The sequence below is a fragment of the Anser brachyrhynchus genome, assembly GCF_964034855.1.
Source record: "Anser brachyrhynchus genome assembly, chromosome: 1".
NCBI classification, from domain to species: Eukaryota; Metazoa; Chordata; class Aves; order Anseriformes; family Anatidae; genus Anser; species Anser brachyrhynchus.
In genome coordinates this window covers 114,443,435-114,464,028 of record NC_137694.1, presented here as the reverse complement: position 1 = coordinate 114,464,028, position 20,594 = coordinate 114,443,435, and the positions used below count along the sequence as shown (strand labels likewise).

The following is a 20,594-nucleotide window of genomic DNA, read 5'->3' as shown; positions in this document are numbered from 1 at the left end:
CTTGAGAGAGAAAAGAAAACCATAGGCTTTCCCAGAATAACCACAAGCTTCCCTTCCCTAGAGGAGAAGGAGAAGGACTCAAAACCTCTAAGATTGTTTTAGAACTTTTATGGCGCTTAGCCAGAAATTTCAAAAAGGGTTCATGTGGCCATAAATCAACTGAACTGGTCAATGTGCAGAGACAACTGACCAAAAGACTCACCCAATGCTAGATGATTCACATTTCTGAGAAAGCCATGAAACAAAAGATTTTGCCTTAAAAAGCAATGGGTTCCTTAACTTTTCTTAGAGTCATAACATACTGCATAAACTTTCATGATTACAGGGACCAGCATAGCTGTATTAATGAAGAAGCTACTTTAAAGTATATGCAGATATTTCTTTCAGTGCTGGCAAAATGACAAGTACACACCAGGTGACCAAAACCTCAACATCCTACACACTTAGCCAAAAAAAAATCTTGCACAAATATTCTCATAAACTCTTCCGCTCTGCTAAAAGATAAAGACTAGAATCTTTTTGTCTGGTATATCTCCTATTCCCATGGATTTTTATGTCAGGAAACTCTATATTTGTCTCCTTTCCAAATGAGTTCCTTTTCTCATGACTATGGAGGCCATTTTTCTGAGGCAGAACTAATGATTCTGCTTGTCTCAATTTATATTTTAATTGTAATTGACTTTTAGAGTAAGCAAGGCCCTTCTGAAAAATCAGTAGTCTTGGAGACATATACGCTCCAGATGGATGTACAAAGGGATTTTTTTTTGGAATAGAAGAAATATCTTATCCCATTTATTTTTTAGGAATAAATATAGACACCAGCAGCAAGTGCTAGGGACTTTCAAACATGCTGAAGTATCCTGTATTCTGATTAGATTCTTCACTGCTTGTAGAAATGCTGTGAATTAGGAAGAGGGAACTCTCACAATGTTTTCTAAATGTGCTTGGCTGCTCTTAGATGGCAGACTCTGTCTGTTATCCTCGACTCTGCTGTCCTCAGGTAGAGTACCCAGTGCTGTATTTGAAACATTTTTGAGGAAAACATCTTTATGCTCCCCTCTCCATTCTGCAGAGTGGCAGACTCAAGTTTCCAGATGATCTTCAGAAATCGATCACTTATAACATCAGTGGCCCAGTGACTAAAACAGCTTTTACTTCAGTTTTAACTAGGAAAGACAGGTGTTGGTAAATGTCCTGGGTATATCTCCCTTGAAGAAGTGGCTGAATTATCTAAGCAATCAAAGATATCAGCCAGCTCAATGTCACATCTCAGTAATGTAACTCACACAATCCTGTGACTGGAGATGCTCATGGAGTCTGTAAGACACTCTCTGTTCTGTGGCGCCCTGGTAAATGGTGTGAACAGCAGATGCATACTAAACAGAGTACAGTTCGGGCCCACACCATATGACACGTGACCACAAGGTCTGTGAAAGTAGCTCAGGCTTAATGTTTAGACATTACCTCCTTTTGAGGTATTCTGGTTTTTGGTAGACCAGTATCCGGATCATCCTGGCTTACGGCAATTGAAATGCCTTCAAAGATGCTATTATTGGTCCTTTCTGGGTCCTTCCTTACCTAAAAATCAAAAAACTGAAGACATCCATCTATGAAAGCTGTATCCTTCATTCGGTCATCAAAGCATACCTTGAGCACAATTTTTGTCAGTTGGGTTATATCATTACACAAAACTTTGCCTTACAGGCAGATAAGCTGACCAGTTTGTAGACGGATTGCTAGTAGGTTGACAATTTTAGGGCTTCATGCAGTGGTGATGCAGGACTTTGTGAGATAACTTGAATGCCTCTATTTGTTTTAAACATCCTATTCAACCTCTGGTTATAACACTTAGGGAGACAGCAATGCAAACGCATAGGTAAAGAAGCAAGGAGTTTTACAAAGCCACACATCAAAAACTGGAACTTCAAAGATCAGCTTCAGAAAAGCCATGTTGATTTATAGGAGATGGCCCACATGTATCTATCTAATGCAATCTACTGTCCAGGAAAGACATAGTATGAGGTAGTTGAGCAAGATAGTAGAGCACTCGGAGTCAGTTACCCAACAACACCCTTCCAGTTCCAATATTCCAAAATTCCTTGAAGCTCCATGAAAGACCTGGGGCAGAAAGCTTAAACTTTTGCAAAAAGGTTCATGCTCAGCTAGTGACTATAATAGATAGACACTTTGGAGTGTTTTTATTTTTAAACGTTGCCCTCCACCACCATGAAGCTAACCAGTTTGTAAGGATCAACAAGTCAGAGTAGGCATCTCCTGCTCCATGAACAATGCGGTTAGCTCTGCATTACAAGGTTTCACTAGTGCTTTTTAACTACTGTGTGCTTTTCTAAATTGAAGACCAGACACACTGGTCAGCAAAATGAAAAGACAGAGCCCCAGGCAGTATTCAGTTCATAAGTACCTGCCAATTTGTTTTGCAATTGCACTGTTATTTAAAAATGACAGTGTTGAATTAAAAAAAGTTTCAGCTGGGTATGGAACTTTGCAGCTCCATGGCAGATCTGCCAGGGCTCTCTATCTGCCAGCCCATAAAACATTTTGTGATTGAGCATGCCAATCTAAATTAACTGGATTTGAGGTCAAGTGGCATTCACAGCTGAATGTGGTGCAGAAACCCTGAGAAGGAACAGCAGCAATATCCCCTATACCTGTAAAGCATACTGAAAATAAAGAAATAAAAATTCAAAAAAAGGAAAAATCCACTCGCTGTTCTCATGTTCTTTTTTATGAGGTTGAGCAATATTTATTTGAAAACTGTAAAACCACAAGTACTTGGCATCTGCCCTCTTTGATCGCAGCATAGTTTAATGTAGGGCAGGGGCATCATTTAGCTGCTTTTAGCAAAGTTAAAATTGGCCCTTTGAATCATTTCATTTTTTCTCTGAAATCCATCTGTACATGGATATGCTGAGCCACCACTTTATGTATAAATACATATATATACACCTTCTCACATTTTTTCCTTGGCTTTCCAATACTGAGGAGAGCCAACTGAAGCCAATAGACCAACCACTGGCAAAAATGACTGAAATGTCATCAGCATACAACGTGGCCACAGATGTATCCCTTTGCTTCCTTCTACCTTAGTTTGCAAAAATGTCTGCATGCCATCCAGCTCAAACACAGGTACTAAAGCTTGATTAACATCTTTTCAATAGATTGAGATCATCATATAAACAGTGCTTGTAAAAGGTCTGATGTACAGAATCATCATTATTTTATCAGGCCAAGTCCTGACATCATTGCAGTTTTCCATTGAGAGAAGAAAATGATCTTGGCTTCAACAGCAGTTTTGCCTCATTAAGGGCTGAACCAAAACACACTGAGACAGGACTTCAGGATCTGTCCAGAGATGATTTACTCTTAGGACAGACAAGTTGTACTAATGAATTTCACCACAAAATAGCTTTGTTTCAATTTCATCTATCTGCCACTTTAGTAGGCTACCCTATTGCAGGTTGGCCAGCCTGCACAGCTATAAACAGTGAGGCGGCCTGTTCCTTTGTTCAAAGGGAAGGCTTTGTTAATGGACTGGATCTAGAAACAGATGATCACTCGACTCATAGTTGCTTGTTGCTTGTCCTCTTAAAAAATTATCCTGGGCCATGGATGATCTCAGTGTAAAGAGCTCTTCCCACCTGGGTCTTCACTCTCTTCACAGCTTCCAGCAGGGCAAAGGGTATGACCAGAGTGCATTTGTATTTTAGCGAGCACCAACTCCTGAATGGTTCTGTTCTCAAGAAAGTCATTTCATCTAAGGAATGACCTTCAACAAGCGAATGCCATTTCATCTAAGTAGGTCGCTTTGTCAGCAATGCTACAGTTTTAATGGAAATGTTTCCATTTCAAGACGAATGTTCCATACCCTGATGGTTGTGGTACTGTGTTTGGCACATGGAGTCCTAAATTCAAGTCACCCAGATTGAAGTGCAGTAAAGGTCTGGAATGAAAAACGTCAGCGCTGCTTCAGGCAAAGCAGGGACTTGAAACCAGATTTCCTGCATGCCAAGCCAGTAACTCAACCATCAGGCTTTGGATCACACAGGTCTTGTCCATGGGCCAGCCAACCCTGAAAGCAACTGTGGGAAGAAACTTCCAGTCCTCTTCTAATCACTGCAACTGGGAGCAAAACGATTTTGAATTTCATGGTATCTGGCTCTACAACCTTGTCTCCTTATGAGCTATTCCAATACAAGCTTCTTCAGTTGAGGGCCTGGATCACTTAAGTGATTTCTTCCTCGAATCCTGACAGAGATGAGGAATATTAGTACTATTTTTTTCTTGTCTTATAACATGTTCACTGCATGGCTTCCATCAGATTAACTTGGACTACCCAGATAGAACCAAGATTTTTATTGTTGTTGTTGTTAGAGCTGGTCAACCAAATCAATGAATTTCAGTTATATCACAACTATTTCAGTATGATGGAAATTTACTAGTTTTCAAATATTCCAAAAACACTGGATAAAATCCAGTAATATTCGAACACCTGGTATTGGAAAAACACAACCATTAGAACCAGCAAAGAAGAATTCTTGTAGATACAGGTCTATGGGTTCCATGTTTGTGCTTTCTAGTAGAAAGTAGATCCTGCATGGAATGAAGAGAAAATCATCACCATTTTTGGGTGACTCATGTTTTGAAGTGCTTCCATCCTAAGTCCCTTTGTCCTTCTGGCCAAAGAATTAGTCAGAGTGATGCACAAATTTATCACTTCTAGTTGCATTGCAACAGTCCAGTGCATCTATTTTGGAATAGGAGAGATCATGAAAGTCACATAGATAATCTCTTGCGTGAGATTTCCAGGTACCAATAAATTAGAGAGGCCAACACTTCCACTGCATACAGATCTTAGCAACAGAAGTGAAGCTAGTTTTCACATCCTTCTCCTTCACTGTTTTCCACTGTATGCATTTGTTTATGTACACGTCCCTTTAAGAACTGAATTTTGAAAGCATGAGATACTCACATTCATACATAGTGTTAACTGAACATATTTAACACTACTAAAATTGTCAATGTCTCAATAACAAAGGCCTAAAATAAGTACATGAAGCTCAAGCAAAAGAATAAAGAGTTCAGTTTATTGCAAGCAATACCCATGTTTAACAGCGAACCCTGATCATAAGAATAAATATTTATCTCCTGAGATCTTTTGCATCACTGGATAAGCAGAAATATCCCTTTGCTATCTAAGAATGAAGGTGAGCTGCTATAATGTTTGTCATCTTCCGTGCTATGTTAAATGGGACAGATGGATCAATACTTTGTGCATGAGGGACTGTCACTACTCATTTATTTCCTGTTTATCTGCCAGACCAGCTAAACCATCAGCTAATACACAAAAGAAACAAGACAGTATAAATGGTTGACAAACTGGCTGGCTAATGAAAACCAAGCACTACTTCACCCAACCTCGCAGCAGCCCCTACGCAGCACTGGGGGTGCTTTGATTCGGCACGCTGAGATGCAGGGAACATGCCAAAGCCAACTTGGTTCTTGCTTGCCACAAGCTCCCTGTACAAGGTGTAAGTCAAGGGGAAGTGGACAGTGCTGTTAGCAGTACATTGATGGATCCTTTCTTCTGTTGATTCTGCAAGGTGAGTCAGCAGAGACTCTAAATCCCACCTACAATCTTATTAAAGCTCTGCAGCAGGGTAGTCAAACAGTGTCACTTTTGAAATGAAAATGAAGACCCCAGAACTTCAAACTTATCTGGACATGGAAGACAGAGCTACCACTTTTACTGAGCCAGCATGATCCTCTTCCCTTTAAGCTCTACCTCTCCTTGAGTCCCTGGTCATAAGCTTGGGAAACAGGGATGGGCCTCATGTCCAGCTGGACTTGTCATGATCTCCATGGAATCACCCCATCCATTTGATAATACATATCCAGAGTTACCTCCAGGCTTTTGAAAATGTCTGTCCTTCCCCTAAGGCTGTGAACAGGCCTCCTCAATGCCGAAAGGTTCATAAATTGCCTGGGCTTTTCTCACAAAAAATGGGGTTATTGAGCTATTCCCAATGGCCCTGCCAAACCTGTACTACTACCCATACTAGTAGTACTAGCCTGTATCTGTACTGCTAGCCATATCCTCAGTGACAGAAGGCAGCACTGGGACCACCTGATAGTCTCAGAGATATATAAGGCTGGGTTGGCCCACATGGATCTACGTCCATATTAGAAGGGAGTACAGTGGTCTTGTTTTTCCTCCACTGGCTGACCTTCTCAATTTCAGAGGTCAGTTGCCTCCCCACACTCTCTGCTGCATGTAGGCCCACATACCATACTGCTACCATGAGAAGATATTCAGTGACTCGTCCAAAATATCAGCAGGCAGCACAGACAAACAATCAAGCAAAATATTTTCTCTCCCACGCTAGGCTCCTACCCCATCAGAGGCAGCTTCCAGGCCACCCACCTACTTCAGGTTCTCCTGCCTGTCCCTTGCATCCTGCATGTCCCTCTTGTCAACCATTCCTGTTCCTCCCTCTCAGTCCAATCCAGCAAATACCTAACAAATTCCTGTCGGTGCTGGAGAGTTGCACAGGGCTGACTGGCAACTGGCAGATATTAAAGAGAGACAGCTGCAATGGAAAGAAACAATAAGTCCATTAACAAAGGCTAGAGTACCCTAAAAAGTCATAGTGATTACAAAATTTAAGGCTATTCCAACATACCCAGGCTATCACAATATACCTGGTATGTTTTTACAAGGAGAAGCCCTGATATCAGGAGAAAAACTGCACCAGAATTTGAAAGGGTGGCCAGCAGCCAAGTAAGAATATACAGACACTTAACACTTCTCTGTTAAGAGCAAGGGCAGCAAAACTATAAAAGAGTTATTGCTAGTTCAGTGGGTTTACAGCACAGAGAAAGCTGTTGCTTTTCTGTCAGGATGGCTGTAAAAGAAAAGCCCTTGAACAAAGGAGATGGAGCGATGCATGGATTTTCCTGAGGTGGCAGCAGCGCATCTGTAGGGCACTGTCCCGGCTGGGCCAGGACATCCACCACATTCCCTCAGAGAGCACCCACCCTCCTGGGCAGAGAGAAGGGGAGATGTCAGAGCAAACCCAACAGCACTGCTCTGCAGGGAAGGCAAGGAAGGTAGCTCGTGGTCTGAGTGGGAAGGAAACCAAGGAAAGTCAGCTCCTCAGACACAGGAGACACAGAAAAGCCTGAGGATGCCAACACAGATGAGGTGGTGGTGAAGATGAGAGGGGGTGGGAGGAGGGAAGGCTCAGCCCAGAAACAAGATCTCCACAGCTGGCCAAGACACTGATCCCAGCCACATGATGCCTGCGTGGGAAGAAGGAGCAGGAAACAGGGAAAAGGGTGGTCCCAAAAATACCTGGGGGGACATGAACAGGAACAGTCACCAAGATGTAAACTCAGGTGTGCATCTCCAGCTGGTCTGGTAACACACTGTGCACACACACCAAGCTTCCTCCATAGCCAGCATAGGTCATTTAGCCCCATCTCCACTGAGGTACAGGGAAACCACCCCCTGTTTATCAGGGCAAGAAAGAACACGTGGGCAGGGCTTGATAAGTTGCTCTACTTTAGTAGAACTTTAAGTAATTAATATGTCCTTGTTCCTATATTGTAGCTTGAATTACCCATAACAGGTTTCATCAAAGGGGTGTAGCATTCCAGAGAAAATACGACTGACCCTGGATTCTTCAGCTACAGTCAGACAGGCCTAAAAATGTGAAATAACAAACAAACAAGCAAGGAAACAAACAAACAAACAGAAAAGTCCTTACAGTTTTTTGGTTGCTTTGAGAGTCCTGGAAAAATAGCAGATAATTCAAGGAAGGAAAAGAAAGTTTATAAACCATTGAAAGTAAAAAGCCAGGCAAATACTACATGAATACCAAGCCAGAGTGGGATTCATGTCTAGAAAGCAAGCTACGATTTAATCATTTGCTGTTACTATAATTTGAGTTGACTTTAGTAGGCAGATGACCTCTCTATAGTATTTGTCATATCCTTGCAATCTCCCAATTAGCTGCTGCTGCCAATATCTAGCCCAGGTGGCTAAATGTATAAATCAGCTCTTGACTTAATCACCAATTACTTGAAAATCTTTTGTATTGAAACTGTATGTGCAGAGACTTTGTAACTAAACAACATCAACAAAAAAGGTCTGGAATATTCCTAACCATTTTGTTGTGCTTCCAGGTTAGGGAGAGAGAGAGAGAGAAAGAGAGAAAGAAAACAAAAAAAGGAGGGGGAATTAAAAACTAACATTAGTCCAAACCCTTAGAGAGCAACATGTAACAGCTTGAGACAAGAAAAGCATGCAGAACTTGGCACTGAGCATTGTGCTACAAATCAAGGAACATACACTTGAACACATTTCCAGATCTCCACGCAAGAAAAATACCTATTGCCCAGGGGGGGTTAGCTGAAAGGCTCCCAGACTGCAAGACACATTTCCCAGAGAAAGCCTTTAGCCAACAACCAACTCTTGAAAATGCAAGAAGTAACCCTGGGAGCAGATCCAACTCACAACATTATGGCAGGAATGGTACCTAAATGCTCACAGACCATGTCAGAGGCAATATAGCAGAAAGCAAGTCTGCTTTGAGAAGTTAGATGCACATATTCCCCCTGTGATAAATGCTTCCAAGACGTGGAAGAAATAGACAAAGGAATACTTACATATTAGCTAAATACTTATTTATTAGTTAAATACTTATTTATTAGTTTTAGTATTTCCTGCTGTCCTTTTTGACCACTGCTAATTGAGATTCAACCCTGCTGCTCATGGCCACTGTGAATCTGTTCACAGCTTTGTCACCAAAGGAAGCACCTCGGCCAGTCTCACCCAAATCTCAGACTACCACCCACCCGGGTCAATAGGGAACAGCAGCTTTTCTCAGCCCTATGATTCAGTCACTCTGATTTATGGTCCTAACAACAACATAGGAAAGCGGTTTTTTTCCTTCCCCTTTTCTAGCCCATCTTAGCTTTTGAATACAGGCCTTACTGAGAGGCAAATCCCACATATTTCTGAGGCCTCACACGCGGTTTCTTGCCTTCTGTAAGGAATAATGCTGATATCCTTGAGCTCCATGTCAGAAAAATGAAACACTTGGGTCATTAGCAGATAATATAACAAGTTATGTGGTAGCAACAGACATCTTAATTATGGATGCAAAACCACCACTGAGAACTTGTGGGGAACAAAACTTGTGCTGCTACATGAGTGCTCCACTTCTTGTGTGAAATTTATAGATGTGGAAAATATGTTCCTTGGACCACAAGAAATTCTCAGTTCTGGGTTCCTTTCAGAAAAAGAAACCTGAGAAGACCCAAACATTTGCCATCTTGTTTAACATGGTTAATGTAGATACTAAATGTGATTTCAAGTCAAGAGATTTTTCAAAGACTCTCCAGGTACCATGCCAGAAATGGCTTAAAGCTGGGTCAAACTGCATGAACAGAGGTGGAGTGAGACACTTTACTGGAGGAGGTTGTTATGCTGCATCTAAGGAAATTGCCTCAGAACTGGGATGTCGAGACAGGCATTAGTTTTTGGTGATTGTCCCACTGGCAAATATTGCCAAGCAATAGTCAACACACACCAAATTTATCCAGGAGGAGTATTTTTTCGCCCACATTGTTGGCATTGCAGGTTTGAAATCCAAGGCAACCAAGGGTATCAGTAGAGGAATACGAAGATCTATGGCCTGCCAGAACAATTCTTAACATTCACGGCCAGCTCCTGGGAGATTTACATGGCTCCTTTCTGGGGTATTAGCTAGCCTTTCCCACCACATCTTACTGGGGACACATGGGGCACAGAGCCTCCACGAAATCTCTTGGGCTACCACCACTGCCAGATAAATTCATCTGGCTTACAACCGCACCCGGGTGCTGACTCCAAGAGGCTCTCAGGAGAAAGAGGGAAGCCAACACAGGCCTCTGCCACGAGAATACTTCTCACAGTCTGCTCCAGCAGAAGTAGACCAAAGGCAGCTATTTCATGGCAGCTTCCTCCATTTCTGGATGCTGCTTGGGACACATGGACATGCCCAGATGCACAGGCTGAGTAACGCATGAGCAGCCCAAGAGCTCTCCATGAGTATGAGGGATTGTTCTGGATATTGCAAGCTACAGCTTACTGAGCAGCTTAAGGTTATTTCGGCCTGCCAGGCTGAAAAGGGTGCATGCCACATTTAGAGCTTAAAGAGCATTGATCAAAAGCAGCAAGCATGAAGCTCTTGTTGTCTGCTTGGTGTTCTGAACAAGTCTGGGCAAACTGGCTTCTCCTACAATGTGGCTGGCTGGGAAACCACAGTTCTGACCTCCTTCCTCTGCATCTCAGAATGGGTGATAGCTTCAAAACATGAGTTTGAGAGAAAAAGACGATAGCATCTTTACTCCAAATGGCTTCTGCATGGGATCCCTAGGCCCTAGCTTTAAATTAGGGCACAGAAGTTCACAGCCACGTTTATATGTCAGAGAAATTTTCTCAGTGTCTAGCTTAGGTCCCAGCTGTGGTCACCTGGGGATGTTCCTCAAGCAGGTGACACCAGCAGCATATGGAACTGGCATAATATCAAGCAAAAACAAAGGCAAAATTAAAGAGAGGTGTTAGAGACAAGGGGTATATCTGCCCTGCACATCACAAGCAGCTGTGGTGGTTCCTGAATGACCCTAAACAATCAGGTGTTGGTTCTGGCAGAACAAAGCTCAACCAGAACTAACTTCAGTGTTTCACTGCCATTCATATTTCACGATCACCCTATGGCTCACAACTAGGACAACTAAGTTCTCCTTCAGTGCCCTCCATTTCAAGCTTTTAGAGGGTCTCAGGCAAGCTCTCAGAAACAAGACCCCTCACTATGCAGTGAAGTTAGCCAAGTCAGACATGAACAGAACTGACAACTTAAGAGAGGTAAGGAAATACTATGGGAAATACATCTACTGACAGATGAAGGGGTAGGTCTGAATTCATAAATGCCCCCAAAAGGCGCTAATTCCCTTTCTACGATTCATGTTTAACTAGGAACAGTAAGAAAATCTGTTTTATATGCTCACTAAGCAGTAAAAACTATTGTGAAAGGATGTGAGAGGGATTATGTGAGATACAAACACATTTTCTTAGCCGTGTGGTGTTCATGCTAGTGTATCAAAGGAGTTACTCAATGAATTTGCCATGCCAATAATTTTTCCTTCATTGTGCGGGACTGGAGGAACTGCAGTGCTAGAGGAAAGCAAAATACAGATTTTCAATAAAAGAGGAGGTTCTATTATTACAATGGGCAGCTTGATCTTGTCTCCTCCTAAATGTACATATTGTGCTTTCTACAATGGGCCCTGATCGTGGTGGGGCTTTCAGATGCCTTAAAAAATAAAACAACAGAAATGACTAGCAATTAACAACAAATTGAATGGTCCCCAAAATTACCCCCTCGTAAGTCTGACTACTGTATCTAGCAGTAATGGAATAAATATCAAGAAAAATGAATTACTGAACATCTGGAAAATAACAGATTATTGAGCAATAAATGGCACAATAAATCTGGTCAAGAAAGATACGACTGCCTTTTTTGACACAATAAAAAAAAATGACTGCAATATACTTTAAGCAATACAAGTATTACAGCTATATTAGCTTCTCAGTAAAACATTACTTCCAGTGCCAAATATATTTTGTGGTTTTTTTTTTTTTTTCACAAAAATTGAATCAAAAATTATTTTGGGGGGGCAATAAATAATTTTAAGATCAGAGCTGCTAAAGGATAGGAAAGAAAAAGTAATAAAAGCTAGCATCATGTAAAATATAGGGCTAGCAATGCCTAAGAGGTCAGTGTTAGAGCATGTGCTGTTTAACAGTGTATTTCATTTTCTGCCATTTAGATCTTTCCTTCACTCTCCTTGTAATACCAATTGAGATTTGCCTGAAATATATTGCTCTGTGTTGATAATTCCATTGTCTGCAGCTGAGGTTCAGAAGGCAGGAAGGAAGGGAGGGAGCTATTTATTCTCTCACTCTATAAATTCAAATAGCTTCTGAATTTTTGCATAATGCTTAGCACTTTTTAATCATGACCTGGAAAGAGAGATTCAGAAATGAGGAATTCAAGCTGGTATTATTACCTTACCTCACACTTACATTGCCTTCCTCAAATTACCAGCCATAAATCCATCCAGAGCTAGCCCACAACACAGCAAAACACTTGTGCATATGTTCAACTGTTGGTACAGCCAGTAGTCACTGAACTTAAGTAATTGCAGTTACTCTTGGTGGCCTTTTGATATCAACAGGTTGCATTAGCTAGTGAGAACTCTCTCCTCTCTGCAAGGTCACAAGAGAAGGTGTCAAGACATCTATCACCTATGGGAGAGAGAAAACACTGCTGTGGATTTTGTAAGTAACCACTGAGAGGAATTGGGAGTATTTAAAAATACGTGAAACAAAACTACAGTAATTGCACTGTAAAGAACAACCCATCCTCATGCAAACCTGGAATGAGAGTCCTCAAAGATGTGGTCAGTGTGCAATCAAGGCTGAACTATCTTTTACAACTCGAGAAAGAAAACCTTCCACAAAAGGCTACACTGTCTTCTTTCCCTGAAGGGAAAAAGTGGTATGTGAATCCCTCTATGATAAAACATTCAAAAAAGAAAAGCTGTGTCTGTTTTTCCTCTATTTATTAATAATTTGATTTATGGGAGTTTCTAAAAATAAAGTACCAAAACTTATGACTGACCAGTGCCGGATGACTTTCTTTCTCATGTGGAAACTTGAAAGTGATTCTTTAATTATTCTGTAGTATGTGAAATTCATCGGACTATTGGCAATAATGTAAACCACTCTGCTCCACAGGGATAGTTATTTGCTTTTTACCAAACTAAGATGGGTAGCTGGTGAAAAACAAAAATGCAAGGTCATTTGGTAGCAACATAGAAAATGAAAAATATTCCCTGTAAACTTAAAGAGATAAGACAGGATGGCTAGGCATGTTAGGCTGCTTTGGCAGCTGACTGAAATAAAGGAGATTTTTGTTGGCTTCTTACAAATACAGCAGTGGCTTATCCACAGGACTCAAAGCAAGAATGGCAATATATTCTTGACACTTCAGTTAACTAGCAGATCATAATAAAATCATCATATCATTTCAAATCAATCTGAAATAGTAACCTTTTCTAGTATTTATTTGTAGTAAACCTAAAGACTGAGGATGAAAAACATTGCAGGCCAAGTGAGATGTTTAATTTGACCAAAAGGGAGACAACTCAATTTTCTTTTAAATAAAATTCAAGCACACTCTGAACTATTTGTTGCTCTGAATTTCAAATACAGGAATGTTTCAGTTTAGGACAGTTGAAGTGAAATGTTTCTCTTTTTTCTATTTGGGGTTTGTTTGTGTTTTTGGCTAAAGGAATTGGGTGAATGTGACATGACACTTCATGAAGGATGTGGGAATGCTAAACAGAAGTAAAAAGAGGGCCTGAGAATGATCCTGCGGTTGGCAAAAAACTCTTGCAGTGGCAGGCTTAGGGACCTCATGCTATTCGGCTCACAGGAGGAGAACACAAATAAGCCATAGAAAAAAACCGAGTCTTTTAATCCCCATCACCACAGCCACAGCAACATTCAGTGGCTGGGAGATGGATCAAGCTGGTCGGGAGTGGTTCAGGAAGAAGCGAAACACAGCAGCACCTGAGGAGACCTGGGATTCACGGATCCCCAAGCAGGTGTTCCACAACGGCACAAATTGGGACTTGGCCAGAAGCAGCCGGGATGTCTCAGCCCCAGGACTAAGACAACTCCCACTTGCCCACAGCATGCTGGTGCTCACTCTGCTAGGGTCCCTACCCAAACTCATCAGCATTCCTTCCTCCATGTTGGTGTCACCCTTGCAAAAGAAAGGATGAACTGCTGCATCTGCTGGAACAGCTTGTTTTGTGGGTTTACACCAAGTTAGAAGTGGCTGTATGGTCAGGGAACACATTTAAGCTTCTGCCCAGTTTCTGTTCCTGTAGCCACGAGCCATGGGCATGACCATTTCACTTAACTGGCTCCTTCCTTATGTCCTTTCTGTGATGTCAGACGCTTCCCTTCTATTGGAACCCATGTGAGCACGCTGGTAGTGCATGATAAACTTGGATGTTATTAAGTTTGTGTTTTGCTGGAAGAAAGTGGGGAGAAATAGAAAGCCAGTTGTTTAAAAAAAAAAAAAAAAAAAAGATGAAAATGGAGCAAGGAGTGGGTATAACAAGAATCAGTACACACAGATCAGAATGATAGAACAGCCCAGGTTGGAAAGGACTTTGAAAGATCATCAGGTCCAACCTTTCCTGAAAAAGGGAGTATAGATGAGATTATCTAGCACCCTGTCCAGTCACATCTTGAAAACCTCCAGTGATGGGGACTCCACTTCCCTGGGGAGGCTGTTCAAGTGATCAACTCTTCTTACTGCAAAAATATTATTTCTTATATTAAGGTGAAACCTCTCCCACTGCATCTTGTACCTGTTGCCCCTTGTCCTCTGCATGTGGAAGAGGATGTGGAGATGTCCTCTCCTTGGGAAGAGAAGACCATCTATCCCCTTTGTAGCCACTTTTTAAGCACTGGAGAACTGTGATCAGGTCCCCCCTGAGCCTTCTCCTCTACAGGGTGAAAAGACCCAACTCCTTCAGTCTTTCCTCAATAGGGCAGGTTCTCCAACCATTTGATCATCTGCATGGCCCTCCTTTGGACCCTCCCCAGTCTGTCCATGTCTTTTTCGAACATGAAAGAAAAAAAGATGAGGGAGCAAGACGGAACCTGTCATCTAAAAACACAGCGTACCTACCATATGTAGGGCGTGCATTTCTGCCAGCATAGCTCTGAGGAAGTGTTTTCTCCCTCACACATTGGGCTTGCTTTAGCCACGGGGTTTTTAATTCACCACTGCCTTGAAGAAAGAAATGGATGAATACCACAGTGGTAAAAGGCTCACTACTCACAAATCCCAAACTAGTTTGTGATTTGCAAAACCTCAAACTCCTTGAAGTTCACTTCTTACTGCAGAGTGACTCACTTTGTATAACAAAGTCTCAGTATAATAAAACCTGTATTAAGCTATTGTAGCTCGTAGCCGAGCCAAATCACTTTGCCAAGTTGCTCTTAATGCTTTTTAAATGAAAACACATACCAAAAAAAAAAAAAAAAGAGGAAAAAAAAAAACACCAAACACCTAGAACAAGGGTCAGTGCAGCATTATAAGGCAGAGCAATGCCCTGATGATGTAAAGAAATTCTGGTGCCTCATTGCCTTTGAGAACTCAGGCACTGTTATTAAGTATGTGAACAAATTGTTACTTGCCACCTTGAGGTGAATGCTTCAGGTGTTTCACTACCTTTCTTTTCCAGACGTTACACTACTGGACCTCATCAGGAAGAGCTCCTGAGTTTATAAAAAAAAAAAAAAAGAAAGAAAGAAAGAAACACCACAGTTTTTTGAAGATAACAGCCCATTCAAGTCAACAGAAAACATAATTCTGAATTTCTCCTGATTGCACCTGAATGAGGCTGAAACATGTTTTCTGCTTTACTCCTGCCCAGACTCAAGGCCCATTCCAGCGCACATCCAGTTCAGGGAGCTCCTGCACGTACCTACAGCAGCACCCAGTTGCTCACACCTACAGGCCTCCAAAACCCACATAACCAGCACCCAGAGGTCTTGCTTCGCTCCAAGAAATGTCTTGTTAGGCAGGTAAGCTGCCACTAGGGAAGCCCTCTCTTTATCGCAGAGCAGCTTAATATCAGCAAGAAGCCTCACACTGGACACCTTACAACATCTCTATTAACTTTCTTTTTTCCTTTTTCTTTTTCCTTTCTTCTGTATGCACACATTGTTCTAACACTGGATAAGGTTCATAGCAAGAACCTGTAACACACAGCTGAAACTGCTGAGACTTCATTTTCTGTGTGAAAAATGTGTAAAGCTTTCCCATAAAATAATAATTCTTACCTTTGGAAGTACCCTCGCTCCTGCTCTAGCTGTGGGACAGAGCTCAGCAGTTCCTCCAGACCTCCACAGGATTGCTGGTAGTGCACAGAGAACTTCAGCCAGGCCACATGCAATGCCAGGGTTATTTTGTCATTTCATTTGCCAAAAAGAATGCTTTTTATTTCTCTCATCGCTCGCTCTCAAAAGTTCTCAGTTTTGCAGGGAACACAAATCCCCGTTAGCAAATGGGTGTGTTATGATCAGCTGAACAGACCGTAAGGAATAAATCAGAGGCAGGTGAAATCACTTGTATTGTAGGTGGGATAGGTTCATTCCCAGTTTACCCGTAGATATAAGTCGTTTTTTTTCATGGCACTGATGCTCTGGAATTTCCAGGAATATCCTCCAGACCAAACAGGGCTGGTGTTCAGGCTTTAAAATGGATGCCTACATGAACACAGCCTTGTTCCCCTGAAGTTCACCCTTCGCGAAAGGAACCCTTCTTTCCACAGCAGAAGGAATGGTCGGCAGGTAAGGACAAGGGCTTTAAAATAGACTTTATCGCTACAAGGTTATTCTTTCCCCTCAGTCATCACGGAACAGAGGCACCACGAAAATGCTGCCTTGATGTTTACAGAGCAAGGCCCCAGCTGTCAGTCGGTCAGCTTGCAGCTAGCCCTGCACGTACATTTCTATGCAAATAGAGCAGGCCAGTGCCTAGCATTAAATGTACAATCTCAGTCCTTCCTTTTTTTAATTTGCTGCAGAGAAGCCTGAGGTGACCAGCCAGATGGTAAATTATTACCAGTTTGGCACCAAAGCTTGGTTTGGTCTCCTAATAGAGCATTTGTCATGGTTACATATTGTATCATGTTCTAATTCATAACACAGCTACGCCCATCTGCGAGGCCAGATTCTGCTCTGAGTTACACAAGAGTAACCCCATTAACTTCAGCAGCGCTAAAGGCACAGGAAAGAGCAAAATCTAGACTTTGTTCACCTATGTTTCAAAAAGCCTTCAGATGCACCTAGAAAAAAGTGCACGTACATTTGCTGAGTCTAGATGGTATGAATGGGAAATAGATGGAAACCCTTTACAGTCTTACTTGGCACAATCTGAATTCAACAAAAAATTTTCTTCATTTCCAAAGAAGGACTTTTATCCTGAATGACACAAACAGATATTCATTAACTATATATTGGAAGTCCACCTTCCAATAAGACAAAACCAAAGAAAACCTGCAGTTACAGGATAATGTCTGTTGTTTCCTGCATACAAAATATACAGTGATAAGGTTTAGTCTTGATAAACCAGTCCCTGCCAAAGAGATTGCAGCAAGAGGATGTGTATGGCATCAGTATTCAGGGCCCTTTGCTCTCCTGGTGACAGCAGATGTGTTATAAAATGATGATATTCACATGATCGTTTGCTTGTTTGCATGAAGTAACATTTTTGGTCTGTACAATGTGTAATCATAGGAGATAGAGGGGACTCAGATGACAACATTTGGGACCACAGCAACAAACCTTCAATGTGTTATCCTAGGGAAGCACCAAGAACTGCACATCCTCTCCCACGCCCAGATGAGGGGAAGGCAAAATCTAACTCTGTATTCAGACTCCTCTTCCAAAGCATCCAACCTCAAGATAATTCTTTTGGGAACAGACTGAGACTTTTCCACAAACATGAGCATTTCTTGTTTCAGCAAGCAGTGTTCCTCTATCAAGGCTTTTTTTAATTTGTGTGCATCAGCATAGCTCCACCTATTCGAGTGCCAGCTATTTCATCTCAGAATCTCGGATCCTCTGGTTTATATATAAGGAGAGGATCAGAAAAACTGGCTTAGGCTGAGCCTTGAGCAGGTAAGGATGGCTTGATATTGTCATCAAACATGGACACAGGCCTGGAGAGGAGTGCTGAGTGAGTGGAAGCTATTGCATTACAATCTAGTGGATTCCCAAGCAGTAAAATCAGTAAACCTTAGCCCTTGCCAAGTGTCAGTTTGCAAAACTGAAAGGGGCAAATCCTTGCAGTGGATAGGATCGAGTGAAAGCAGCACAGCCTCACTGTTGCAGGGAGCTGCCCAAAGTCATCCATGCAGGACAGCCGCTGGTATGGCACCGCTCTGCCTCCCCAGGTGGGACAGCAGCCAGGAGGCTGGTTTGCAGTCAGCATACGTGTCAGCAGAATGGCCTTTCAGACAATGTCCAGAAAGCTTCCAAAACTTCCAGTGGAATTACATTTAAATGTGTTTGGAAAAGTATGTGATTAATTGCAAGAAAGCTTGGTGATATCATCGTGTGAATTCACCATTGTACAATGTGCCATTAACTTTAAGTTCCGGTGAAAGAAATATGGAGAAATTGATTGTCCATACTGCACAGAACAATTGCCTTCTAGTGTAATACCTTGGTATGTTGGCTTTGTTTTTATTCAAAAACTTCATCTGGGCTGATGCTTTTTTCAAACCTGCACAATACCCCTGGGAAATATTTGTAAGACCAGTAAAAAAAGGCAAAGGGTATTCCTACAGTTTTTGTACCATCCAAGAACTGAACTGCCAGAAGAACTCCTGTTTTGCCCCAAAATAATTCCTTCAAGAAAATGGCCTGAAAAAGACCACCCATAACACTGAAGGACAATGGGCTGAAAATACAGCTGACATCACCAGTGATTTTGTTAACTATGTATTTTGATAAATATAACTCTGCAACTTGAAATAACTGGAAAGTACTGTAAAACTGAAAGGACCTGAAGCCCAACTAAATGTTAACGTAACACTGAACTATCTTCTATCAGAGGTTTTTTTGTTCTTGAGAAATCATTTATTTCAGAACTGAGGAGCAGCCAATTTGTAGTTCAATCAGGTGCTAAAGAAAATTAGATAAAACAATTTTACGCTTATAAGACTATAATAACCATAACCCCGGTGATAACATTTGTCTAACTAATTCAATCTGTGCATAAGCATCAATTCACATGCCATAGAAACAAGTCCACTTACAGATAAATCTGTATGGGATGAATGGGAAATAGCACTGGAGACTACTTGGGAAAAGTGCGATTCACCTTACCTCACTTGAGTCATCTACAGGAAGCACAACACTGCAATATAGACTGTTACATTCCCATACAATTTGTACAGAAAGAGAGCAGTCCAAAAGGCAGTCAAACATACCCAAGGAGAGAGTTAAATCTCTATATTGACCACCAGAGAGTTTCTAATCAACTAACATTTACATGGGTAGCTAACATTTAAATGGTGATGCAGAGGTGAGATAAACACTACCTGAAGTAGTGTGCAATTTTTTCTCTTTGAAACTCCTATGGAGATTGGCAAAGCAAAATGTGGCAGTAAAACGTTGCCATAAATTTATCAGAGCTTATGCTGCTAATATTACACAGAGCAAGAAACCAGTACAAACTGCCTGCTGCTTGATTTTTTTCTCTGAAATGTGGGGTAGAATCAGCACATGCCGGCCACGTACTGAGTTACAGAGAACGTTACACTTCCCACATCACAGCGAGATCTCTAACAAACAGTGTGGCGTTTTTCATGTCCACTCACATACCCTGCAGAAATATGGTTTCCTTCTGAGCCATATCCTTTGGCCTTCAGGTGGTCAGGTGAAAGATAGCATGAAAACAGGCAAGAAGGGCAGATAGCCTGGCTTCCTTGGATTTTGAAAGCGGTTGAAGTCACAGTAAACAGCACTACAACTGCAGATTTATTGGATGGACTTATAAAATAATAGCATCCTCCAAAATTATTCTTTGCAAAAAAGTGATTCATAATCTCATGAAGTATGAGGCATTCCTCATGAGCATGAGGTGCTGGATTTCCAGTGGATCCAACAATGACAAATTACATTTTCCAGTGAGGTGCCTGAACATATCAGTAATGCAGAATTTCCTAGAAGTCTCTAAGAAATTTGAATTGCTGACTTCTCAGGAAGGGTGTGCAAAGATTAATGTCAGAGGAAGGACAGCTATGACAACTTCTACCGTCTGAAACTTGGCTTCAGTTAACACACAAGAAAATCGTACAGAAAGCAGAAACAGGACTAGAAAAAAGGGAAGAGGAATACAGAGGCAAAAGGGTAACTAAGCCTAAGACAAATCAGAAATTGAGGGGAAAAAAAGGAGTAAAAACTAAAAAGGAAAGGAGTGTAAGAGAATAAAGAAAGATAAGTGAATGCAGAATCACAAAGCACGCAAATGAACAATGAACAGATGCGAAGAAAGAATGAATTGCTGGACAATGACCAGAAACATATCTGAGAATTGGGAAGAGGCAGAACAAGGAAAGGAAAGAAGCCAAAAATCACAAGACTGATGTTTTTATCTTCTTTGTTTGTAATTGTACTGCAAGAACCTGATTTTTTCTCTGAACTAGTAGGAAATCTTGCTGAGAAACTGCAGCCTCCAGCTAATGAACACCATACCTCTCGGAGGTTCTTCTGATGTTAATCACACACCAGTACATCCCCTGTTCTTTCAGATACGGTTCATACAGATTTTCTCTCCACCATGTGAGAGGCTTCTTCTAGTCCCCAAGAGAGGTAGAGTAAATACGATAGAGCTATACTTTCGCACTAACAGAAATAATGAAATGTG

The 20,594-nt window shown here is 41.6% G+C and overlaps 1 protein-coding gene across 5 annotated transcripts in view; it reads right to left on the bottom strand.

The window, feature by feature from the left end:
* Positions 1 to 20,594, bottom strand: part of KCNE2 (potassium voltage-gated channel subfamily E regulatory subunit 2) — a 113,174-nt gene that overhangs the window by 62,413 nt on the left and 30,167 nt on the right. The window contains exons 1-2 of one of the 5 annotated variants that reach the window (XM_080604138.1): positions 15,998 to 16,134; positions 15,384 to 15,430 (exon numbers count right to left, since the gene is read on the bottom strand). The exons of the other annotated variants lie outside the window; for them this stretch is intronic. The gene's annotated coding sequence lies outside the window, so the exon portion shown is untranslated. Of the gene's footprint in view, positions 1 to 15,383; positions 15,431 to 15,997; positions 16,135 to 20,594 lie in introns of those variants that run through there. 5 annotated transcript variants of the gene reach the window in all.